We start from the raw sequence: 25,291 nt of genomic DNA on the forward strand, positions 1-25,291 counted from the left end.
TTTAATGTATTTGTCATTTTTGTATAGTGCGTTGTACACAATCCAGTCCAGATTTGAACGTAGCCTTGTACCTGTAAACCTTACACAGATAAATCTCAATTAAGGCAAACGATGAATGAACAAATTGAGGGAACAGAAAACGTATACAAATGATGTTAATTAATAATCATTGAATTTGTTACAAGTCAATTAATTAAATACATGATATTAGACTTATAAGGATGGGTTTATGAATACAAGTGCTTTGGGTATTACATTGATGGCTCTCACGTATTAGAATGTTAATAAAATATATTACAAGCGCCTATTTTAATTAAATATTAATGTTTTAGTTAATACTTAAAAAACATTTATAATCTATTTAAATTACATAGGTAGTTGAAAATTATTTTATTTACCACATTAATGTTTATTATAAGGATCTCATATAAAATCTTTTTTTAATTTAGGACCCAATGCGTAGGAGTCATCGATGTTTCAAAATTCACTTTAAAGTAAATCATTTAAAATTTATATTTTGTTATAAAGGCAAGTCACTAGTACCATTATTTATCAATGTGGGAAGAGGTAAACAAAGTGTAAAGATCGCAGGTTCAAAAGCACTTAGTGTCTGGCGTCTGCCTGCTTCTATGAGATAAGAGAGCTAATATGTATGAAACATAACTTTAGCATCGCGGAGTACTGAGAATGGGAAAGAAAACATTTGTCACACTATTAATCACTGTTGACCTGTGGTTTCGTCCCGTGACATCATAAAACGAACCACAACTACCACGCAAACGCCCGACCTACAACGGACTAAGTACGAAAAACGAATCCTTAACATAGAACATAGTCATATAAAGCAGTGTGTAACCTATCATCAGTTCAATATGACTAATGTTAATACTTTGATTGCATTATAGTGCACAATTCGACTTTTATACCACGAAAGATCATTCACACGCGGATTCGCAGGCAAAACTCAGTAATGAATATTCCCAAACTCATTCTTATCACGTTGCACGGTAAGCTACGCTCGTTGATGTAAAGGACACGTGCATTCCAATGTTTGTGCGAAAAATAAAATACAAAACCCTAATCTTCCCATCAGCAACCATATAATAAAATTGGAGTCACGCAAACAAAAAACTCAATTTAAAAGAGACGTCAACAAGTCGGAAATGTCATGCAATGTTTGATTTATTGTTGAAATGAGTATTTACTGATTTCGTGTATGATCGTTAACATTTCCGACGACGAAACGAATTACTTATAATTTGGAAAATAAATACACACTCGTTGTGGATTTCGTATGTTTACGCGAATGTTAGACATTGCAATAAAAGTATTTTGCAGATTTCTTTACACTATAATTTTCTCCCGAGGTTTCAAGACGCCGGAGCTCATTCTTATGTAGATCCGACCATCAATAGATAAAAAACAATTAAAATGTTGTACTGAGATGTATATATAGGTAGATATTGTAAATTTTGACTTTTGAACTAATACTTCAGTTTTCCATAAATCTATACTATTATAAAAGCTGAAGAGTTTGTTTGTTTTTGTTTGTTTGTTTGAACGCGCTAATCTCAGGAACTACCGGTCCAAACTGAAAAATTTTTGCGTTGATAGCCCTTTGTTCGTGAAGTGCTATAGGCTATATATCATCACGCTATACCCAATAGGAGCGGAGCAGTAATGGCTAATCTCAGGAACTACCGATTCGAACTGAAAAAATCTTTCTGTGTTGAATAGTCCTTGTTTGTGGAGTGCTCCAAGTTATATATCATCACGCTATGACCAATAGGAGCGGAGCAGTAATGGCTAATCTCAGGAACTACCGGTGTCAACTGAAAAATTCGTTTTGTGTTGGATAGCCCTTTCTTACTGGAGCGCTATATGCTATATATCATCACGCTATGACCAATAGGAGCGGAGCAGTAATGGCTAATCTCAGGAACTACCGGTTCAACTGAAAATTCGTTTGTGTTGATAGCCCTTTATTTGTGGAGCGCTATAGGCTATATATCATCACGCTATGACCAATAGGAGCGGAACAGTAATAGCTAATCTTAGGAACTACCGGTTTGAACTGAAAATCTTTTGTGTTGATAGCCCTTTGTTCCTGGAGTGCTATAGGCTATATATCATCACACTATGACCAATAGGAGTTGAGCAGTAATGAAACATGTTGCAAAACGGGAAAAATTATTAGTTTATATCATGCAAGTGCGCTGCGTAAACGGTTAAAGCCATGCAACAATGATGTATGACGGGATTATTCCTATTAAAAGTTCTAAAAAAATATATTATAAAACAAAGTCCCCTGCTGCATCGGTCTGCCTGAACGTTAAACTCAAAAACTACCGTGTATTATTAAGATGAAATTGGTGAGGAAAGACAGTTGAGAATTGGAAAGGACATAGGCTCCGAAATACTACTTTATAAACGGAAAACTTTTAGCCTGAAAAACTTTATAACGTGGTGGGAGCCGCGGGCAAAAGTAGTATATTATAATTCTCTTCGCTTTGTTCCCACCCTCTCCCTTCGTGAATTATTCTTTCCATATATATTATAATTTCTTGGTGACCATGAAGGCTGCAAAGTCGTTAAACGTCATGAGAAAAATTATAATAATATAAAAAACTGGGGCTAAATCCATAAAATAGGTATATTTCACCCATTACATTTTTATCCACGAAGGAGTAGACAGAGCGGAACCACAGCATCCAGTTTGCAGTTTTTACAGTGAAAGAACTTTCAGAATCAAAGGAATAGATGTGTAGATTAGTGGTTCAAATAAGAATTATTTTTTCAGATTTATACAATGGATAGTATAAAACGATAAAAAGTAGGCAATCAAAAAGTCACACTCCATGAGTACTAAAGGATCTATTTCCTGATTTTGCCATTATTTCAGCGATAAGCATTTTTGAGTTTTTTCACAGAATATGCGATTTGCGGCACAATCAAGTAATAATAATTCGGGCTATAGCCAGAATACAATTGTTAACGCTAAACGTCATGTATGTAGAACTTTATTAGCGTTAACGATTTTAGATGACATTGCCACAGCGGCTGCTGAAGTTGGATGGAAAATCCTGCAAAAGGTGGGACGAAGTAATCAGTAATGCAAAACTATTTTTTCATTTTGAAATGAAAAAGGCGTAGTAAGTGACTAATCTTTTAACAGTTGTCTATATTTTTCCTATTTTTACCTAATCTTTATTCTATTCAATTAATTATCTAAAACAGAAAACGTTAATTTGTCGAGAGTTTTTTCTAACATGAACGCCTAAAGATATCCCAAATAATGTGCTGGATGTCACGACTCACGTCATGTCCCTTCCCATTGTTGAGTCGTACCCGCCAAAATAATAATATCGCACAAAGAACGCTGTCTTATCATTTTGTGAGCTTGAAACATCGTCGCTGGGTAATAGAGAACTTTTGTATGCCTATTTATTTTTCATTAGGTTTTGCTTGTGGTATTGCTCTGCGAGAAATGTTGTTTTAAAAGCGGCATATGTCTCTTTGTATTCCAAGTTTATTGTAAAACGCTCTTTTACAGTAAACATTATATTAGCAAAATAATTACAGAATACAATTTTAGACATTCTTTTGACAACGTCCAGCCAGAGAGAATAATAATAGAATAGTCGCCGCGTGACATATCTTCTCTTCTGCCAGCCTGCCCGCGCAGCCGAATACTTCCGGAAACGCCCGATGTCATCGGCTAGATAGCGGCGCGTAACAGCGGCCCTCCTGCACAGTGAATACCAAAGGTATTCACAAACAGAAATTTGATAACGCAGAACTGAATCGGATACTTATATTTTAAACATTTTACCAGTAAATCACTAACTATTTCTGATCGATTAACTCTTTAATAAACCAATCAAGTCTTGCGTATCCACAATATCCAACAACTTATCCATTTTGCAATTAACTTTCACGCTATATGTGTATATAATTTATTTTTCGTTAGTACCTAAACCCCGTTTCCTTACTTCATTCCCAGCAACCAAAGACCTTCATTCTATTTATCCAAGTTTACATACAGTTAATGCTGAATACTAGTAGCAATCATAGAATGCTGAGAACCAAACTTAAGTTTAAAATAACACCCAGAACAATTAAACCTTTCAAAGCAAAACCTCCAATTAGTAAGACAGCAGCAAATGAAAAGGAATGAGAAGCACAACTAAAGAACTCCATAGAAGTCGCAAAGGAAGTTAACACACAAGATAATAAAACACACAATAAGGACTTATCAGCACACGATTCATACATATAAATAAGCATACGCAACATATACCAACTCAATCAAATCAATTAATCAAATGGTTTACGAGTAACACAGCATAAAGGCAAGAAGCGTTAGAAAAGTCATAACTGAAATTAATAAAATATTTAAAACTAACATGCGGAAGATTGCCATGCTTCCAGATTATAAACACAGAAAAATGCATTCAAACGACCAGAGGCATTAAGAAAAAAAGACGGGAAAATACAGACAGCGAAAAGAGATTAGATCCCCAGCATAAAGGATAAAAACGGCATAATAGAAACCACAATACGAGAGTCTCTATCAAAGCTACTTAATGCATCCAAGAATTATACACATGCAGAAATACTACAGAAACAACAGATCCGACCATTAAAGAACCGGTACCGAGACAATCTCTGAAACATAAAAGTAGTCAAATAAAACTCCAGGTGCAGAGAACATCAGCAATGAACTTCTCATCGAGAACAGGGACATTATTAACACCTACACTCACATAGTTATTGACTGAGGTCTTAAGAATAAATTAATTTCAAGTCAGTGGACAACAATTACTATTATACGACTACACAAGAAGATTGAAAAGAAAAATTTTTTTTATTACTAGCTCTTCTAACCTAATCGATAACATAAGATGTACAGACTCCAAATTAAGAACGGATACATTAGCAACAGAACTGGGTGCACGACTTTCGAGAAGTGAACTCTACATGCAATAAAAGTAAATTAGGAAACAAGTTACATTGTGTTTGAATTAGTAATAACGAATTAGTTGAAGTCACAAATTAGGGACAGAATTTATTATTCCAAGTTTCTTAATCTGAGGTACTTTACCGCTAAAATACAAATTTCTTGAAGCATATTATTGTGGACTGATACATTCGCCACAAAGGCAAGTGATGACTATAATTGATTCGCCGTGTTGGCAAGTTGAAAGTCACTCTGTTATGGAGACGGTTGCCAGAACGAGAATCAGCAAAATTAAGTTTCATTAACAAAACAGAGTTATCAATGTCAACGTTAACCCATTTTTGTAAAATAAAAAAAAATGATATCTGCCATCTCGCGTCTTTATTCAAGAAAACTGATTTTAAATTGAGCAAGTCTAGATTCGTAGCTTTGTAAACTGTGGCAGTGGTTATTCACGTGTGAAAAATGATACAGAAACTGCTTCTGGGCTCTCATACCAATCTCTGAATATGTTCGATGAATGACGGACTCCAGAGAGCATAGCAACATTCAAGATCAAATCGGACGAAACAACTAAAAATACGACAGAGATCTCGGGATCTTCAAAACTTTCGTTTGTTATAACAGAAAACCAATTGAAAGCGCAGTCTACCCCGTAACTATGAGTCGAATAGTCAGTTAAGCCACGCGTGTCAAGACACTTCCTAAATGGGATATTATTTAAAATATAAGAAACACTAAGAAGACTATAAATCTTAACAGTTTGAATAAATAACTATAGGTCTACAACTTGATGTCAAATATCTATAAAGTCCTCGCTAAAGTGGTTCTATATCGCAGGCATAACCAAGACACTGGACCAGATTCAACTAAGAGAACCAGCAGACTTAACCGTTACCCCAGTGTTTATAAAAAACTGTCACTGGCGATCGAAGCCGATGTGGAGACATGTGATTTACAATTACACTACTCAAGTACAGCGTTAGCTACACGTGTATGTTCCGCTTATATAAACAACCAGCACAGAGAGAACATGGCCAACATGGAATAAAACAACTACAGCAATTTTCATATGCATTACACAATGTTGGCAACTCATCGGAACCAGGATTTGTACATAATTTTCGGTAATGTCAATTTTACATTCCGTAAATTGGGCTCCGTAAATAGTATCGATACTGAAGCACACATCCGTCGCTACTTCTACCGAATATGTTTCAACTTTTTTTTATTATTATAACACTACCTGTAATTTCTCGCCATATAATTACATATATACAAAATGACAATAACTGAACTCTAAACATACTTTTTTTAACTATTTGATTAAAACATCAGCTTCTAATGACCCACTAAAATCAGAAGACATCCATCTCTGAAGTATCATCATGACATGAATTCCTTGTGCATGTCTGCTCGATAAAACCACGGTTAAAAATATTATTATAGCAGTATAATAGATGTCAGTCGTAAGGTTGTATCTGATATTTTACTTTTTTTTTGTTCATAATGTTATTACCAACAATAAACCACCACCACCATGGTACACTTCAAAATTGCAAGAATACTCAAAGACAAATACAAATGTTTTTGCAATCTCAGATTACCATTCCCACTGTTTATCAAAAAAATTGAGCGAAGGTTAACCAACCAAGCTTAGTGTTACAGCTAGTACGGCAACACAATCCAGTATACCATTTCAGAGTCACCATATTGTACCCTTATTCATTCGCAGAAATATTGCTCACATATTGTACCTTATTAGTATACTTAGAGAGCATCAATTGTTCAGAGCCATTGGGTAAGTGCTATGTAAGAATACCAAACATTTCAATTAATAAGCCAGTGCTTTTCAATTTATCCAGAGTCCAAGTACAGACAGAATAGTTTTTTATCATGCTCCAAACCAGATCAGTGAGGGTATCTGGAACAGAAGATATGTATGTTATATTATATTATTATATTACATTTCTAAACAACAACGTTTGCTCTGTCTTATTTTCTTTACTCTGTTTTCCTAAATTGCATTTATACATCAACACAGTTGACTGGATTTTGGAACCTCGTATACCACAAATCACATAATATTGTACTCCTGCCGTATATTGTAGCTTAATCTCTTTATGTCAGACTGTAAGCTTTCCATGTAAGATTAATGAATTCACAGATATTATATATAGTTTATAATTAAATATAAACACTAAACCAGAAACAGAACTAGAAAACAGAAAAGAAATTAAGTAAAACAGAATTAATGAAGCAGATCAGTAAAATAAAGCAGTCAAATCAGACAGAGTATGTTCTGACGTAGTGTTACCAGGTGTCTCGATGTGCGCGGAATATCCCGGTTATCAGAGTTCTGGAGACGCGTCCCGATTTGCGACTGATTGGGACATTAAATGTCCCGAAAATCAATAAATTTATCAAAAGACATTATTATCAAAAAATAAACAACACATCACATCACTAGCCCTGTAGGTATAGTTTTATTTTGTTCTGTTGTTTAGAGACACGACTGTATCGTGATCTATGATTCGATGTTAAAACAGAAATTGCAATGAAAACCAACATTAGCATGACCTGCAGTATTTTTTTGCGTTTCGACCTTCAACCTGGATCCCGATTTGTTTTACCTGTTGCCCGATTTCAAACAAATAGGACCTAGTAACACTAATCAGAATGCTCATGGCTACAGACGGAATATGATCAGAAGGCTCATGGCCACAGACAGAATATGATCAGAATGCTCATGACTACAGACAGAATATGATCAGAATGCTCATGGTTACAGACAGAATATGACCAGAATGGTCATTGCTACAGACAGAATATGATCAAAATGGTCACGGTTGCAGATAGAATATTATCAAAAGGCTCACGGCCACAGACAGATCAGATTAAATAAAATAAACAGTTACGCACGTTCGCATTGTCAGCCTGAAGTGTTGCGCCACTAATTTGACTTCACATGACTCCAGTCATTCCTGTCTCCAATGATTTAGTTTCTAAGAAAACACCCTCTCTAGTGAGCCAAGCAGCAGGCATAACGAAGTTTTTGTTATGAATGTCGTTAATCGTACTAATGTGCAGACATCAATTCCATATGCATTCCCAACATATTTACTTCAACAAACGTAGACGTTGCCATGGTAACTAAAATCTGAGAATCTGGTAATTTTAATTTTGGCATTCAATGATTCATCACAGATTTATTCTGATAGTTCTCTTCACATTCGAATTCAATGTAACTTCAAATTATCATTTGTATAATCCCACTTCTGAATGTAAAACGCTCTTTTTACAGTAAACATTATATTAGCAAAATAATTACAGAATACAATTTTAAACATTCTTTTGACAACGTCCAGCCAGAGAGAATAATAATAGAATAGTCGCCGCGTGAGATATCTTCTCTTCTGCCAGCCTGCCCGCGCAGCCGAATACTTCGGAAACGCCCGATGTCATCGGCTAGGATAGCGGCGCGTAACATTATATTTACTACATACTAAATTTCTTCAGATCTATTTTAATGGTTTAGGTGTGAATGGGTATGAGAACGAGAGTAACTCATATTTATATTAGTAAAGATTTTAATATAATAATATCAGCCCTGTATTATGCCACAACTGGGCACGTTCCTTCTCTACTACTGAGAGGGATTAGGCCTTGGTCCACCACGCTGGCCTAGTGCGGATTGGTAGACTACACACATCCTCAAAATTCCGATAGAGAGCTTCTCAGGTATGCAGATTTCTTCACGATGTTTTGATTTAACGTTAAAGCAAGCAATAATTCACAGAACACAAACATAATTTTAGAAAAGTCAGAGGTATTGTGTGCCCTTGGGATTTGAATCTGAGGACATTCGTCTCGGCAGTCCGTTCCACACCCAACTAGGATATCGCCGCTTAATAGATTTTTAATACATAGATATTTTTGTTTTACATTTGTGAATTTATATTAATATTTAATTTCCATCTTGCTATTCTGCCTATTCTGACGAACTCTCATAAGCTAACCCATTTTTGTAAAAATACATTCTAAAACATTATATTACCAAACATACTGTAGTGTACTCTTTATAAAACAAGCCAACTTTCCCGTACTTTATCACTTTTGAACAGCAGACGATAAATGCTATTTGTATACGAGCCAATAAATACGAATGTTCAGCAATTGTACAGTTCACAAATTATAGCAGTCGTCGTAGTCGCTGTCTCGTCGCTAGCATTGTTTTTGCTGGCGTTTTGTATTCAGTTTTTGTAGTAAACATCTGTCGCTGCAGACCATTGAAGTATACTCTGCAGACAAGATTGTTTTATTGTGTAGACAAACCAGAATTTAAATCAGTAGACACGTTTAGAACGTTCGCTATATTTATAAGGTAAGGTGTTCATAGTCGATATTGATTTGGCCAAAATTCACAAATATTTGGCCAAATACGCCGAGTATAATACTGGCAGGTCAATAATATCAGTGAAAGGAAAAAAACAATATAAAAATATATTCTTTATTAATGACGTCACCTTTACAGAATCATTTACTGATTAAAGATATTTGTAGCATGTTTACACCGTCTCTTACGCCTACAAGGTACTTTTTCTATCCTGTTTATTCTGGTAGGCTTTGGTTTAATTTTCTTATAAATAGAACAATTGTTTGTTAGACCTTCTTCCTTAATAAGATTTTATTAGTTACAGAGACGGTGCTAAGAACAATTTACTTAGACGTTTATGTAAATTGCTGACGTATTTTAAGAGTGTTTAGCATCGGGTAGGTAACTCCAGAGCTGGCTGACTTGATGTCACCATCGCTTAACAACCAAACATAAAAAAATCTTGGAGGAAGCTCTCAAGGTGTGCTTGGATTAGGGGTTGATAACCTGAGAAATTTATTGCCCTCGACAATTATTCAAGTGTTAAAACATAAATAAGAGACGCTAAAAGTTTAAAATACAATTTTATTCCACAGTACTAGGGGCTATTCACAGTATTAGAAGTATACTTTTACAACGATTTCTTTGTAACTGTCGATGTGCCTCGACCAACGCTCGTAACATCGACTACCATGCCACACGTTTTAAATTCTATAAGAAAAACATCAAGTGTCATCGGTGATATGAGCACAAATAATGTTATTATATTATGTCTAGAAATAATATCAATAACATAATTTTAAAGTAGGTAAATTAGCGTAAATATAAATTAGATATTCTTAACATATGTTACAGATTGTGAAAATTGTTTTTTTTTTTATATTTCGCTGGTACCTACGGCGTTTTGGTTAGTATTTTGTATTCGTTCTTATGTTCTGCGTGAATGATTGCATTTGACTAAATTTAGTTAGTGTTAGAATCGTTCAACACCGTCTTAAAACATGTTAAGCGGCTTTATCGACTTTATATTTTTAGACGGAATTCTATGTTGAAGGATCTTTTGTATCGTCGGATTCTTGTCCTTTGAATGTAAAGGTTTGACGCTTTGAATAGATTTTTACTTTAGGTTTATCATATAGGATTAAATGATTAATAGCCAATAGCTAACTTAATTGTCTAAGGTAGTATAGCTCTATCGAGCAGACGCTGTCTTAGCCGAAAATTTTACTAAACTTCAACAACTATTAGTTTTTATAAGCGAGGTTGGAATTAGCAAAACTCGTCTTCCACCACATTTTTCTTCTATGTATACAATCACAATAAGCCGACATCTACGAAGATCTTTTTTTTTAACCCTGACCACAAAGTACGTTTTGTTAGATTGACAGGGGCTGGCTTATGCAAACGCGTCGAATTTTTAGTGAGCGCTGTAGGCGTTCGCAATACTTGAAAAATGAAGCGACTATGCTGAGGGCAACCTACTGACGTATTACGGAAATCGGCTCAGAATGTCACTGTGAGAGGAGGAGATACCAACGATTATGGTAAAGAAGTTCGCGGTAAGTCGCATGCATGTAGAGTAATTAAAATTTTCCTGCTCGCTGGGTTTTTGCAAATGGAACTTCTTGTGTAATATATTGCTGCAATAACTTGATGGTCTAAATTATTAGTAGTACAGTTTGCCAGCAACACGTTTGCGAAACACTTTAATGGGGTGATGTTAGTTTTCTTATTATTTGCTTTTTTACAATTATAGTGTTCCCTTTATTAGTTCTTTACCTCATCAATAGAGATTTAATTTAATTCACGATAAAAATATTTAGAAGTATTAATTTTGTAACCAGTTCGGTCAAGCATTTCCCGCGTGAACAAAACACCGGGATAAAAATCCAATATATATTTAAAATGTCTATATAAAATCTCTATATAAAATTTCATCGAAATCGGTTCAGTGGTTCAGCAGTGAGAGCGTAATAGACAGACAGAGGGAGAGTCAGAGTTACTTTCGCATTTATAAGTATGGATGTACGAACGATTTCTAGCTATTTTCAAGGCAGCGTTGTACTGGGATGTAATGTTGTTTATCTATAACTTATTTATTTTTTAAAGAAAATAGGATCACATACAAGTTCGGAAAACATGTCATGTTTGAGGGATCGATGTTTGAGAGATAATAACTTCACATATATCGATTTTTTATGTACCTCATTTGTTCTTCAATCTACAATACAAGGTGTATTATGAAAGCGTGTTGCAGAAAAGGGCTGATTGATTAGTAATTTTATTTATCCATTGGCAAAAACAATTATTATAAATTACTAGCTGACCTACAGACGTCCCGTCTTAACTATGAATTTGCAGCGCGCATTCTGTCAATCGCTGACAGTTATTTCAAACAATTGACAGTTATATAAAATTAATACATTCGTTAAGTTTTCTTAAATTTTCAAATTTTCCACGCAATTTTTTGATTTTTTTCTTTCATAAGAACCTTCTCCTGACAATAACGAATACAACAAAAAAAAAACATAGTGAAATCGGTCCACCCGTTCACGCGTGATGGCGTGACCAAGGGAAATAGGGATTCATTTTTATATATAAAGATTTTTCCCTCAAACTAGGTCTTTATTAGTACATGTTTCCCAGTAGATAATCTTCGATACCACCTGCGACTTCGAAATAAAAAAAAATAAAGCTTCGTATACACTCGTTAACAAACAAGGCACAATATTGCCTGTAATTGACCACGTGTAATGATCAGTATATTTTTATATATTAAGTGGCAGGTATTTCGTATATTTTCCGGCTTGTGGATTGGGAGCGTTTGAAGAATTCCACCACTGTATTCAGCCTGGTGCTTACTGCTCAGAGGTCATTTTACCACGGACTTGTACGCTCTGGAATGAGCTCCCTTCCAGTGTTATGACTTATCCTTCAAACGAGGTTTATAAAAGTTTAAGTTTTCCTTCACAGTAGTTTTCGCTATGTCCTCTGACATTGTCGACGTGCTTGGGCGATGGTGACCACTTACCAGGTGGAACTTTAGCTCGTCTGCTTTAGGATGCTATAAAATAAGAAATTGAAGAATTTTAGATAACATTGTATTATCATATAATTCTATATTTAACACGCCGTTTTCTAAATTAAAGGTATCGCCTAAAATAAGCGTCCTGTGAATTTTCTACGTAATATTGCCAGCATATTTTATTTTTTTGTTAATATACTTTTATTATTAAAGTAGAACATAATACAATCCGTTTAAAAAATCTTTTAATTTGTGTTGCAATTTTCTAGTGAATACACAGCTTAATGAAAGCTTTGCTACAGTTATTTGAACTTAATATTGGAGGTAAATACACTATGAATTGCTGTACTCTACTCTATCAGATAATCTACCCGATGTAGGTTGTAAATATATTACTTATTATTATATTTGCTTACCTCGCGGTTAGTTTGAGTAAATCCTGAATAGGGAAATATGAACAGTTAGAGATTTTAATTTAGTCGCTGTCTCTCCTTATGTCTCTTATTTAACACTACGAGAACACAAATTGTATTCTCGTAGGACGATTTCTTCGATCAAGCTTGCCTAGTGAGGAAATCGAAGAAAATAGTTCGCTGATACATTGCGATCAGTATAAACTTTGTTCTAGTGTTTTAACGTTTACTTTTCTTTGTATGTCATGTTCGATGTGTTTTGTTGTAGGTAATAAACAATTTTCATTCATTTTAATTCTTCGGGTATTTTCGTCATAACTATAAGTTCTATTTGCTGATATTTCAATGGCATATAATAGTAGTTTTGGTCGTAAAGGCATTACAGAGCTTTATTTTCATTTATTTCTATCTAAAACAAAGATTTTAATGGACGCTTTAAAAATCAAAATCAGTCATCGGCTTACAAGACAAACCAAACAGCCAATTAAATATTAACTGAATTCGTAAGTTATTTCAAAGGAAACTAAATAAATAAAATATTTACTTTGAAAACTTGCAACATTCAAATACATTCAGAAGTCGGACAGTTTAATGGAAGCATATTAGGTCGAAAGTCGTAGTCTCAGATGTTTAAACATCTCCAACTTCGTTGTGAAGGATGATTTTACGATATTAAAATTGTGAATGCAACTAAGAAATAAGCTGCCGAGCGTTCGCTACATTGTTTTGTGCAATTGTTTGAGTTTTATACTTAGTAAATATTTGTGTCACTCGAAAATAGTTTGTTTTTGTTGTGGATTTTATGACTTAAATTTTCTGCAAGGTAAATAATGAAAAAAAAAAGCTATTCAATATACAGATACACACCTTCTTGCGCTTGATGCCTTTATCCTATGATGTGGGGTTAACAACATGCTTATTGCAGTAATAATTTGATTCATATTTTTAAACCCGTCGCCTATTTATCAATCTGCTCGGCATATTCAATCTCTGGCATGTTTTTTTATTGCTTAGAATGACGAGGCAAGCTTGCCGCTCGCCTGATGGTAAGCGATACGACCGCCCATAAACAGTAGCAACACCATCTGATACCTAGAATTACAAAGTATTGTTTGGTAAGTATTCCACTGTGTTCACCATTCTAAAACGTGACAAGTCAAGTCTCATAATGTCCAGTAGATACACTGGTTGCAATGTCCTTCAAATCGGAACAGTGAATCAGTGATTACACACTCCTGCTTGGCGGCAGAAATACACATTGCGGTGGTACCTCAGGCAAATTGTGCAGAAAATCCCATAGTGTTCAATCTGAAATCGAATCCACGTACTCCCACTCAATAGTCGATGCTCGGTCGCCAAACCATAGCGTTCATTATACAATGGCCAATAAAATATATTGGAGGTTAACGTACAAATAAAATTTAGGAGCCGTTATAACTAATACAACCTCTAATTAGAGAATTCTATCCCTAAACGCGCATTGCACTACAATTAAATTAATTATTCTGAATATATTTTGCTTTAGAACATTCAAATCCACGGACGATTGTAATAAAAGAGAGGAGTAACTAATTACATTGCCATTTAGTGTTTAGTTATCTAGACTAAGGAATTTTGGTGTGCTAAAATCTATATTTTATTCTTTACTAGCTGACCCGACAGACGTTGACCCGTCTTAACTATGAATTTGCAGCGCGCATTCTGTCAATTGCTGACACTGACAGACATTTAAAACAATTGACAGTTATATAAAATTCTGAGATAAAATTAATATTTTTGTTAAGTTTTCTTAAATTTTCTAATTTTCCGCGCAATTTTTTGATTTTTTTCTTTCATAAGAACCTTCTGACAATAACAAATACAACAAAAAAATTGTAAAATCGGTCCAGCCGTTCACGCGTGATGGCGTAACCAAGGGAAATAGGGATTCATTTTTATATATATATAGATGATTAGGAATACGAAATGTACATTTACAGTACTTATGTAGAATTGAATATAGTGGTACTTTAAGATTAAAAAAAAAATAAAAAAAATATATTTTTTATAAATATCTGTTGGTAGTGGAATATATCCGTCCAGATAGCGACCATCATACATAAGGTATGTAACCCGTCATAGTGTCCCACGTAAGTATGTCGCGTTCTGTAATTAGCCTGTGTATATCCAGTTCAAACAGGCCGGTATAATTATTTCGTATGGCGAGGAAGTTCCCAATCTGCGTATCATTAGGTGCAGTGGAATAAATTTACCGTACGTTTTTTCCTACAACCGACACCTCAGTCCGCCTCATAGTCATGAAGGCAGCAAATTTCAAAACGTCGGAAGTAGATATGAAATAAATAAAACATTGAAGTCATTTTATTTCAATATCTAATTTTCGCATAAACATAAGAAGTCGTTGTGTCAATTTTAAATATTTTGTTCACTAATACAAAGTACACATTTGAATAAAGGAGTTTATATACTTTTTTTATTGATTTCATATCTATAATGGGTATGCGCGACATCGCCGATAAAATGCAGGAGAGCAGGCTGTGATGGCATACGTGAAAAAGAAGCCGCCTGACTACGTAGGAAACTCAGTACTACAATTAACCATTCCTGGCCGAAGGCCCAATGGCAGATCAAGGACGAGGTGGAAGGATGTAGCGCTGAGGAATATGGGAGAATCTCAAGTTTCTCAAGACATCTTGGATAGAGCGAAGTGGAGAAGAAAACCGAGAGAATCTGGCCCCACTACCATGTGGCTAACCTAGCTTGGAAGAAAGAGATCTATAAGCAGCGCTGTAAGCAAATAATAAGTAAATTTACTTCAAAAGAGTAATTAAAAGACTATTCATAATTTAAAGCTTCATGAAAAGTAAGGTCAGAGCACCCGGATTTTTCAATCAAGACTATTCCCGTTATTAATAAGAAATATGGGCTGTATTTGACAAATTCAACGAGAAAATAATGAGCAACGGCCTTGTATACGATTTTTAGATGGAAAAAATAAACTTAGGCAAAGTTAGAAATTGTAGAGGAGCGGATATTTTTATGATGTTTATTTATTTTCGGTCATTTTCTGTTAACAATTTGATTTATAAACATAATAACATATTATTATTGATTGAACACATTATGGACTTAGAAAATGCTACGTATAGTATATGTTATGTCACATAATTCAAGTTGCTAAGATTATTATAGTTGAACATGTTGCGCGTCATGTGCTATACAATTCGCTGGCTTACAACACAGTCAAGTTTGACAAGGTCTTATGTAAAATATTACTTATGTTGCAAAGATGAGATTAAAAATGTTCATGTTATTAATAATTAGAACAAAAATTCATGGTTCTTTGTGGGGAATCTTTGGGGATTATTGGAAATATTCACCAAAAAAGACTCGAATTATGTGGTATCCTACCCTACTAATATTATAAATGCAAAAGTCTGTGAGAATGTATCTATGCATGTTTGTTCCTCTTTCACGAAAAAAACTCCTGAAAGGATTTGGATGAAACTTTAGAGTATTATTGGTTATACATCAGAATAACGCAAAGGCTACAATTTATAATGATGTTGTGTAATTTGGTCATAATATAACGATACAAATCAAGTACGTCGAAAAAAAAAATGTTATCTTCGCGTACGCTGCCTAAACCATTGCAGTTAGACAAAGATGATGTACTGTAGGTTTGTTTGTCTTAAATAGTTCTAAATAAAAGTCCGCGACAGCATATATCTACCTTTTATGCGGAAGCCGCAATGACCAAAATAGTGAGCCATAAATATAATTAAATCGCATACTTTTTTTAGCGGGAATTTTGTCCGGAAAACTTCTTCACGTGGGCGAAGAAGCGAGCAAAAGCTAGTGTTAATATGTAGTGAGAAGGCTGTGTAGAAAGTTCAGTGACCCAATTGATTAAATTTTTTCATGACGTGTTCTAAAACTCCTTTTATAAACTCACGCCTGCATCACCAAAAAGGTATGTACTACTACATTATCCCTTGAATACTAAACTTTGTATGCCTGCAATTTGAATGTACAGAAAATCTCGACAGTAAATTAAACCACCGTTTACTTTAACAAAACATTTATTACATGTGTATTTTTGAACCTGAATTACACGGCATTTCTTCTTTTCTACACTAAACATCATGGTAATTTTCAACCGAAGCATTTATATAAAGTAAACTCTGTGAGCCCTATTCCGTCTAAGGGGGCAAATTCGTCTTTTTGAGATTACCGGCGTTCTAATAGAAGAACAGCTTTGAGAATCGCATGGATAAAAAAGGAATTTTCTAATTATTTTACCTATATGGCTGTCAAAATTGTCTTTTGATCAGATAGCCCGTAGTTGCAAAAAGACGAATTGGCCCCCGTGGATAGAATAGGCCCCCTGAAATATAACCAGTTTAATAATTATGTTTTTGTTATAACAAATATTTCATACTTATGTAACAGAATATTCAAAAGAAGAGTACTAAAATAAACATTTTCATGTTATATTTACTATTAATTAAAAATAAAAAGAATTCCTTTTGCGTATACGGGTGAATATACTAATACCGTGTAATCCAAGCTTCAGTAATCACAATTTTATAAACATTATCTATATCTTAAGACTAGGAGCCTATTTTACTTTAGAAAATATTATGCGATATTAATCTCATTTTTTACACTATTAGTACCGTTATTTTAAACGTCTTTATACACCAGCTTAAAGAGTAAATCCAGACGACTCGAGGCGGTGGATTGAAGCGAAGCAGAAGACATACATTGCCTCGACTCCGCACAAATTGTATTGCATTCTACCACAAGTCGTGGCAGTGGTTAACGGCAAGGCAGAACACACATTGGCATGACCGCGGACAAATTATATTCAATTTTGCCTCTAGATAAGGTGATATCTCACTGAGATAGCCCGACACACGCTACCTCGACTGCAGACTATTTTATCTCGAGGTGGAAGTGGTGTTTCGCAACAAGTCTACAAAACACAGGAATATACACATTGCCTCGAAATCAGACAAGTTTTGTAACATTATGTCTCGAAACAAGCTCTGCTAAGGGACATAAGTAACAAAGGTATAATTTACGTATAATATAATTCATATGTGCGTATTTTTATATCACGCTAAACAAATAGGTATACCCACTCTCAGTAATAAAAGTATACGTTTTACAAATGCCTCTTAATTTAATTCATAAGGGCATACTTTTATATAACGCTAAACAAAGAGGTAAACCTACCAACAGGCCTTCATTTACGTTCGTTCGTGAATATAATGTATGGATAGGCGGCAATCCTATTTATATATTGGCCCCTAATATTTTTTTCGTATCGATAGTTTTACATACTATTTGACTTGGGAATCAAAGAAAGGACCTCGACGTTTTCAATAACGCAGCCATCAATGGGGCTTTAACGAGTTATTATATTAAAATAGCAAATGTTTTGTATCAAAATTATGAACTTACAGTATATTAGGCGTCACGCAAACGGTTTCAAAGTGTTTGAGAAGCACTACACTCTGTTGAAAGAGTAACGTTAGCAAATGAACCATATTAGTGTGTCATGGTAGTGTTTGGCAACAATTTGACGACGTCTGCGCAGTGCTTAAAGTATTTAAAGGACTGTGCAAACTTACAACGTTAAATATTTACACATTGCACTAAATAAAATATAAATGTATTTATACAATATAAACATTGGGGGAAGAATGTGAAAGTAAAAATTATTTTTAAAACAGCCATTTGGAATGTAGAGTCGTTATAAATTAGAAAATTATTTTAAAACAAAGTACAGAGCATATGTAATATTTTTGGTTTATACACGTATATGCTACTAAAAGCATGCTTCTTCCAAAGTTCCCATTAAGCCACTGTTTTGTTCATGTCATATCTCAATAATTTAAGTAAACAATATACTTGATTCTATAAGCATGTTTAGATGTAATATGCCTCATAATAAATATTTAGACGATGCTTTTACTATATCGACATTTGAAAGTTAATTATATCTAAGCGCCAAATAGTAAACTCCAGTAGAGCGTGCAAAGTTTGATTATAGTAAAAAAGAATATCAAACTATTTGCAGTGTAACAATAAATATATTGAAATAAAACTAAAAACTATTTAACGGATTTTATCGCGGTTTTTTATATTATTATTTTCTCCTTACTTATTTATTATTATTATGTTAAATAGTTTTTAGTTTTATTTCAATGTCTAACATTCGCGTAAACATAAGAAATCATTAAATAAATATATTAATATGAAAACTGTTCTAGGGCTACGAAACCTATACAACGACGCTGAAATATTTTACTATTCCAGTGATATATATAACTTTGGGTATATTTGTCGCTTAGATATAATTATATTTCGAGCGTTGATATGGTTAGCAAGAATTAAACGGGAAGCAAGCAAATTAGGGCCTTACGGGTATCAACCGTAAAATAAATTTTAAAAATTCCAATTTGTAACTGTCCTCATGCATATTGGAATGTTTGGTATAGACGGACGGATAAATAGCTGTTTGGTTCTTAGTACATGAACACCCTTATATTTATATATTAAAGTAAATGTGAATCACTATAAATTATCTGTTTAACTATTTAAAAATATCATATATAAATTATATGTTGTTCTTAAACGGAAATATAATAATAATTAAGTTATACTTCTGTGTTTGCACTACTTTTCGGATGCACGTCAACGTTAAGAAATACTATAACTAGATTTTTTTATAAAAAGTAAAACAGTGTTATCCTACTAATATTATAAATGCGAAAGTTTGTAAGGGTGGTTGTATGGATGTATGTTTGTTCCTCTTTCACGAAAAAAACTACTAAACGGATTAGGATGAAACTTTACAGTAATATTGGTTATACATTAGAATAACACATAGGTTACAATTTATAATGATTATGTGTAATTTTGTCATAATATAACGATACATCAAGTAAGTCAGAAAAAAATATCCCGGAAAACTTCACGCGGGCGAAGCTACGAGCGAAAATTAGTCTCTTTATAACTATAATTTCTAGTGATTCCCATTTATTTGCGTATAAAAATGACTACAATATTTAACTATAGTTTCTCCCCATCCAGATGTTGTACATTATAATACGAGTGATCTGGGAACCTTTCCAGTTCTATGTAGTCCATCTCCGTGCAAAGCAGTCGTTCCAGCATTGACACTACCTCTTTGAAGTCCGGTCTTGCTGATGGCTCAGCTTCCCAGCAATAGTACATGATGTTGTATAGTTCGCGACGACAGTGCTCTGGCTTCTCTAGACGGTGACCTTCGCGGACCTGGTGGAAAAAATATTTGTTTTTTGATTTGTCATTTTATGGCTGTATGAATAGGGTCTGATTCACAATGGTCAAGGAAATGGAAACGTCATCCGCCAGTTAATTTCTGAATATAATTGCTCTTTTGTTTACCATTTATTTGAGAGTTTGATTTTTGTATTAATTGGTCCCGTATTTTCAATGATTGAAGTTTACTCAGATATCCCGTAACAGGTCTTAAGGACCGATTTTTAAATTGTCCGATAACTATGATTATTCGGTGAACTCTTTGTTATATTTCTGGCTTTCTATAGAAAATAAAATCATAGTTTTTTGTCCGATAGCTATTATCTGACAAATAAAAACAAGCTATGTTTTTTTTACCACAATTGAAATGCACCACCTCATTTGCGTAAAACAGAAAACAATTCAATGAACGACCATACAAATGAACCACGAACGTCAGTCATTCCGAATTAATTGCTTTGAACTTTGTAAACAATTTATTTACCAGTTATACCATCGATTAAATTAAACAACATTCAAAAAGTTTTCTTAATTCATATTCTTAATCTTTTTTTTAATATAGAAATAAGATTAAATGATTTTTCATCATCAGCCCTGTATTATAATATACTGTCTCACTGCTGGGCACGGGCCTCCTGTATTACTGAGAGGGATTGGGCCTTAGTTCACCACGCTGGCCTAGTGCGGATTGGCAGACTTCACACACCCTCAAAATTGCTATAGAGAACTTCTCAGGTATGCAGGTTTCCTCACGATGTTTTCCTTCACCGTTTAAGCAAGCGATAATTCACAAAGTTTCATTCATTCAAGTTTTTGAACCTGTGGACATTCGTCTCCACAGTCCGTTCCACACCCAACTAGGCTATCGTCGCCAAATGGTTTTTAAAATATTGCAATTATATAGGACAGTTTAAAAGGGCATTCAAGAGTTTTGAATTTAATAATGTTAATAAAAAATAAATGAAACCGATATTTAATAACCAGCTGCAACGATTAATTACTTTGTAATAATTTCACATTTACTTCTATTTCAATAAAGCAACTTCACAAATCAAGTTCGAAAACTAAAACCCGCAGTTATCAAAATAATATTCGGAATTCGAGAGTAATAATTAAAATTAATGTACTTGTTTATTAAGTGTATAAAATTGATTAATAGCATTTTAATTGGTCCATTCATTTGTATTGATGCTTTTTGCATTTTCAGGAGTCAGTTTTAAAACATTATTTAAAAGTCAGAGATAAATTAAATAAATTACCAGAAAGATGCTATATTTATAACCCTTTTTATCTCTAATCACTGAAACGGATGAAATGATTTTAACGAGTCAAGAAGCAATAAGTTTCTGTTTACTTGATTCAAAACAAATAAGGTAATTTCCTATGTTAGATGTTGTACATTTTTTATATATAATAGAAAATAATACGAAAACAGAAATGCTCTTGTAAAATCAGCATCAAAATTGGTTGAAAAATAAAGCAGCTTAAATTTGAAATATTGTAGCGAGCAAAATTTGGGATGTAGTGTAATCGCGCTATCCTTTTCTCACGCACGCAGCGTTATGGCCAGTGACACTCTGAGACGTCACGGTTTGCTATTACTGTTCCCCTATGACTTCAGTAATTCTTGTGTCGTAGTGCAAAAATATATTTAATTGTTAGTTATTTTATCCATTTCTTTTTATAATATGTAATAATATGTTGCAATTTAATTAAAGATTTTTCATTATATTTTTTCATGAAACGATTCTATGAAGATATTAAAATGAGGTGGACCTTCAAACGTCCCGTTACCTTATAAATTAGCATTTGTCATTTTAATTACCTTTCTCATGACGTCGCCAGCAGATAATCCAGGATACGGTGTTGAACCAAGAGTGACTATCTCCCATAATAGAACACCAAAACTCCAAATGTCTGATTTAACACTAAATATATCGTCGTATAGAGACTCCGGCGCCATCCATCTGAAATGATAAACCATTAATTATAATATATTGTACTATTTATGCCCGCGTCTTCGCCCGCGTGGAAATTAGTGTGTCACAAAGTTTTTCCCGCGTTAATCCTGACCCACGAGATTTTGTATAACCACGCGACCTCTTCAACAATAATCGTTATATTTTAGACAATTTACATAAAACCGTAATGTATAATGAACCTAAACTTTTCTCAATAATTACACTATATTTTAGTAAATACCGTACAAAAATCTGTTCAGTCGATTTTGTGAACATCGATCACATTTAGACAGACAGCGTTTGGGGACTTTGTTTTATAATATCTATAGATGTAGTATTTGTAAAATCTACATATTTTAAGATAACGATTAATGCAAAATGTTTTATATCTTAAATTTTCTTTTTATGTTAAAATAATTAAAAAAAAAACCTTGGTAGGCCGTCTTTATGAAGCAAAGTGTGGGTGGATAATTAGCGTCATGGTTCCCAAACTCTGGAAGTCCACTGCTCGTAGTCATAAAAATGCATGCTACTGTCATTGTTCACTGGAATTGCAGTAAATAGTTTCATTTCTACCTTCCTCTTCTGGGACGAAGGTGAAATCTTAATATGTAAATGTGCATACATACCTTATAGGAAGACGTCCATCACTCTTTCTCTCGTAAACGTGGGTGCCAGCCACGTCTCTCGCGAACCCAAAGTCGGCCACCTTGCACGTCCTCTCTTCCGTAATAAGGACATTCCTGGCAGCTAAGTCTCTGTGGATTATCTGGAAAAAAGTATATTAATACAAATACTGACTTACACTAGACGATTTGTACAATGGTTTCATATGTCGCACTCTTAATAAAATAATGACCTATTTCAAAATTGTTAATTTGTGGCAGTCGTCAAAAAAATATTTTTTGTTTGCTAGTTGAGAGATTTGATATCTAAAATAATATTCTCACCTTCAACGGAACCTATCCCACATGTACGTTATGCATTTTCAACCATGTTACAGTAAGGATCTGGTTTAATTCGCACGACCCGCCTTTAATAATACAGGTAATAATTGTCACACTATAACCAATATTGTAATTACAATTATTGTCCCGTTTGTCGTTACTACAGATGGGTTGATGACCAAAGAGCCTGGAACAACATCATCAGAAGGCTCTCAATTGGCCGTAGGGTCGGAGGCCAGTTGCAAAAGGCAGTGTTGCTGAACACGGCGCGCATTGTGAGGAGATTTCTCACTTTGAATCCCTAACTGCCGGTGGCCTGGGTTTTGAGCTTCGCCATCGGAGGGTCATTCATTTTTTTATATTTTTATATGCATGTTTTTTATTAAAGAATATATTTGTTAAAATGTAAAAAAATACCTTTAAAATAAAGAGAATAGTGGTTATAATATTGAATTTAATATTTATTTTCAACACAAAATTTTCTCAGTTATTTAAACATTTTCATATTATCAATTTATAAAACTGATGCTAATACCTAATGCTAATTGAGTTCTCAAGTTATAAAAGTAAAAAACTCGGAGATAAAAACGTTTCTGTCAAGTCGTGCTAAATTTTTCTTTATCTCAATCATTTGTTTTTACAAAAGTTACATCGAACAATTTAAGGCTCAGAAAGTAGTTATTTCTATGTTAATTTGATTAAAAATTATAAAAATATATTTTTAGATGAATTTAATTCATTTTTCCAACGAACGATATTCATGGACGATAGAGTTTGTTTCTTAATGGTGAGTGGTCACTATTCTCTATACTTCATATGGCGATATTGAGACTCAACATCTAATATTATTGCTGGATAATTAGATTGTTACTTGATGGTAACATTTACCATCTACGCTCGACACAGCCAATACCTTAGCATTAAGGCCTTCTTTCAGCCCTAGTCAAGTAAAATGAAGGCTCTTATAAGACTGGCAAATTATAAGAGAATTCACGGTGAGGCGAAAGCGCTCGGTGTTCGTCCAGTGTAAAAAGACCGTTAACTTTATTTGAACACGGATGAAAAAACGGCATCTATGTCTCAACATTGGTAACATGAATGTCTCAAGATGACGAGCTAAGTTCAATGTCACGAAGTACCTCGTAACTCATAGTTACAGTGCTAGTGTTAATAGAGAATCCACTTGTTGTATGAGGCGAGCAGCTCGCTCTTCGCAATATTGATTTGTATATACTTACAAAAAAATATATAAACATAAAAAATCCTATTGTTTATAAGTACTTATAAAAGTAAATATTTTTTTCTCGTTTATACATAAGTGACCTTGTGCTTAAACGTCATAGGTAAATACAACTCAATAAAAACTGTAACAATGATGGAAAAAATGCAACAATGGAATGTCAAGTAATTAAACATAACGGCAATGGATGAATGAACATGCATTAGAATTATGCACGCAATAAACGACGTACTGGTAGTTTTTTTCTACCGTAAAACAGTACCAAGTTCTTGCGTTTCGGATTGCGACATTTTAACCATTGTAATTCATGCAAATTCTTAACATCCAAAATCTCAGTGTAATAACGTAATTTTTTTAATTCTTCAACCAATGTTGGTACATGGAGTTCCGTGGTGTACAGTTGTACACCACCATTGCCACTAAATTAATAAAAAATAATTTTGAACACACCCTTAACAAATTTATACCGTCTATCAAAAGTTTAAGTTCATACAAATGTCAAGGTTATTGTCAAGATAGAACAGGAAAACAATTACAGTTTCATTAAACATTTTCGGCTGATGGACGGCTTGACGACTTTATCTTTTACGGTGACAAATTGATGCACATCTATTTAATTCAAGTTAATTTGTGGCTTCAAGGCGAGCATTGACGTATCTTATTTTCTTCTGGAACAGCTGCAGGAGCAAAATATAGGTCGCCGAATTTAATAAAGGCCTGTACCTGGTGAGGTCTTTAGACAAAGAAGTTTCTAGATCACTCCTCCCAACTCCCGCCCCTTCCCATCCTCGTAGCATCCATGGTGGTGAGTAGGGAAGAAAATGGTAATCATTATGCAAGAGTAGTAGTGAGATAAGACTATAGCCATTAGACTTACTGAGCAGATGTAAAATTTTATATATTTTATAATTTGTTGCATACACAGCCTCAAAAATAGCTGAACCAAATTCAAATTTCAAATCGCCTGTACATTTTAATTTAGTACATTTTTTTTTTCTTTTCTTATTGTGAAGAAAAAATATATATTGGTAAGCACCCGTATGTGTATCGGCGATT

General features: G+C 34.0%; 1 long non-coding RNA gene across 1 annotated transcript; it reads right to left on the reverse strand.

Moving 5' to 3' along the window:
- Positions 1-16,837: 16,837 nt before the first annotated feature.
- Positions 16,838-22,841, reverse strand: LOC119191215. Its single transcript, XR_005113398.1, has 3 exons — positions 22,678-22,841; positions 21,913-22,054; positions 16,838-20,081 (listed from the first exon to the last, which is right to left on the reverse strand). It is a non-coding gene; the product is annotated as an uncharacterized LOC119191215 (long non-coding RNA).
- Positions 22,842-25,291: the final 2,450 nt, after the last annotated feature.

The sequence above is a fragment of the Manduca sexta genome, unplaced genomic scaffold (genome assembly GCF_014839805.1).
Source record: "Manduca sexta isolate Smith_Timp_Sample1 unplaced genomic scaffold, JHU_Msex_v1.0 HiC_scaffold_1205, whole genome shotgun sequence".
NCBI lineage: Eukaryota > Metazoa > Arthropoda > Insecta > Lepidoptera > Sphingidae > Manduca > Manduca sexta.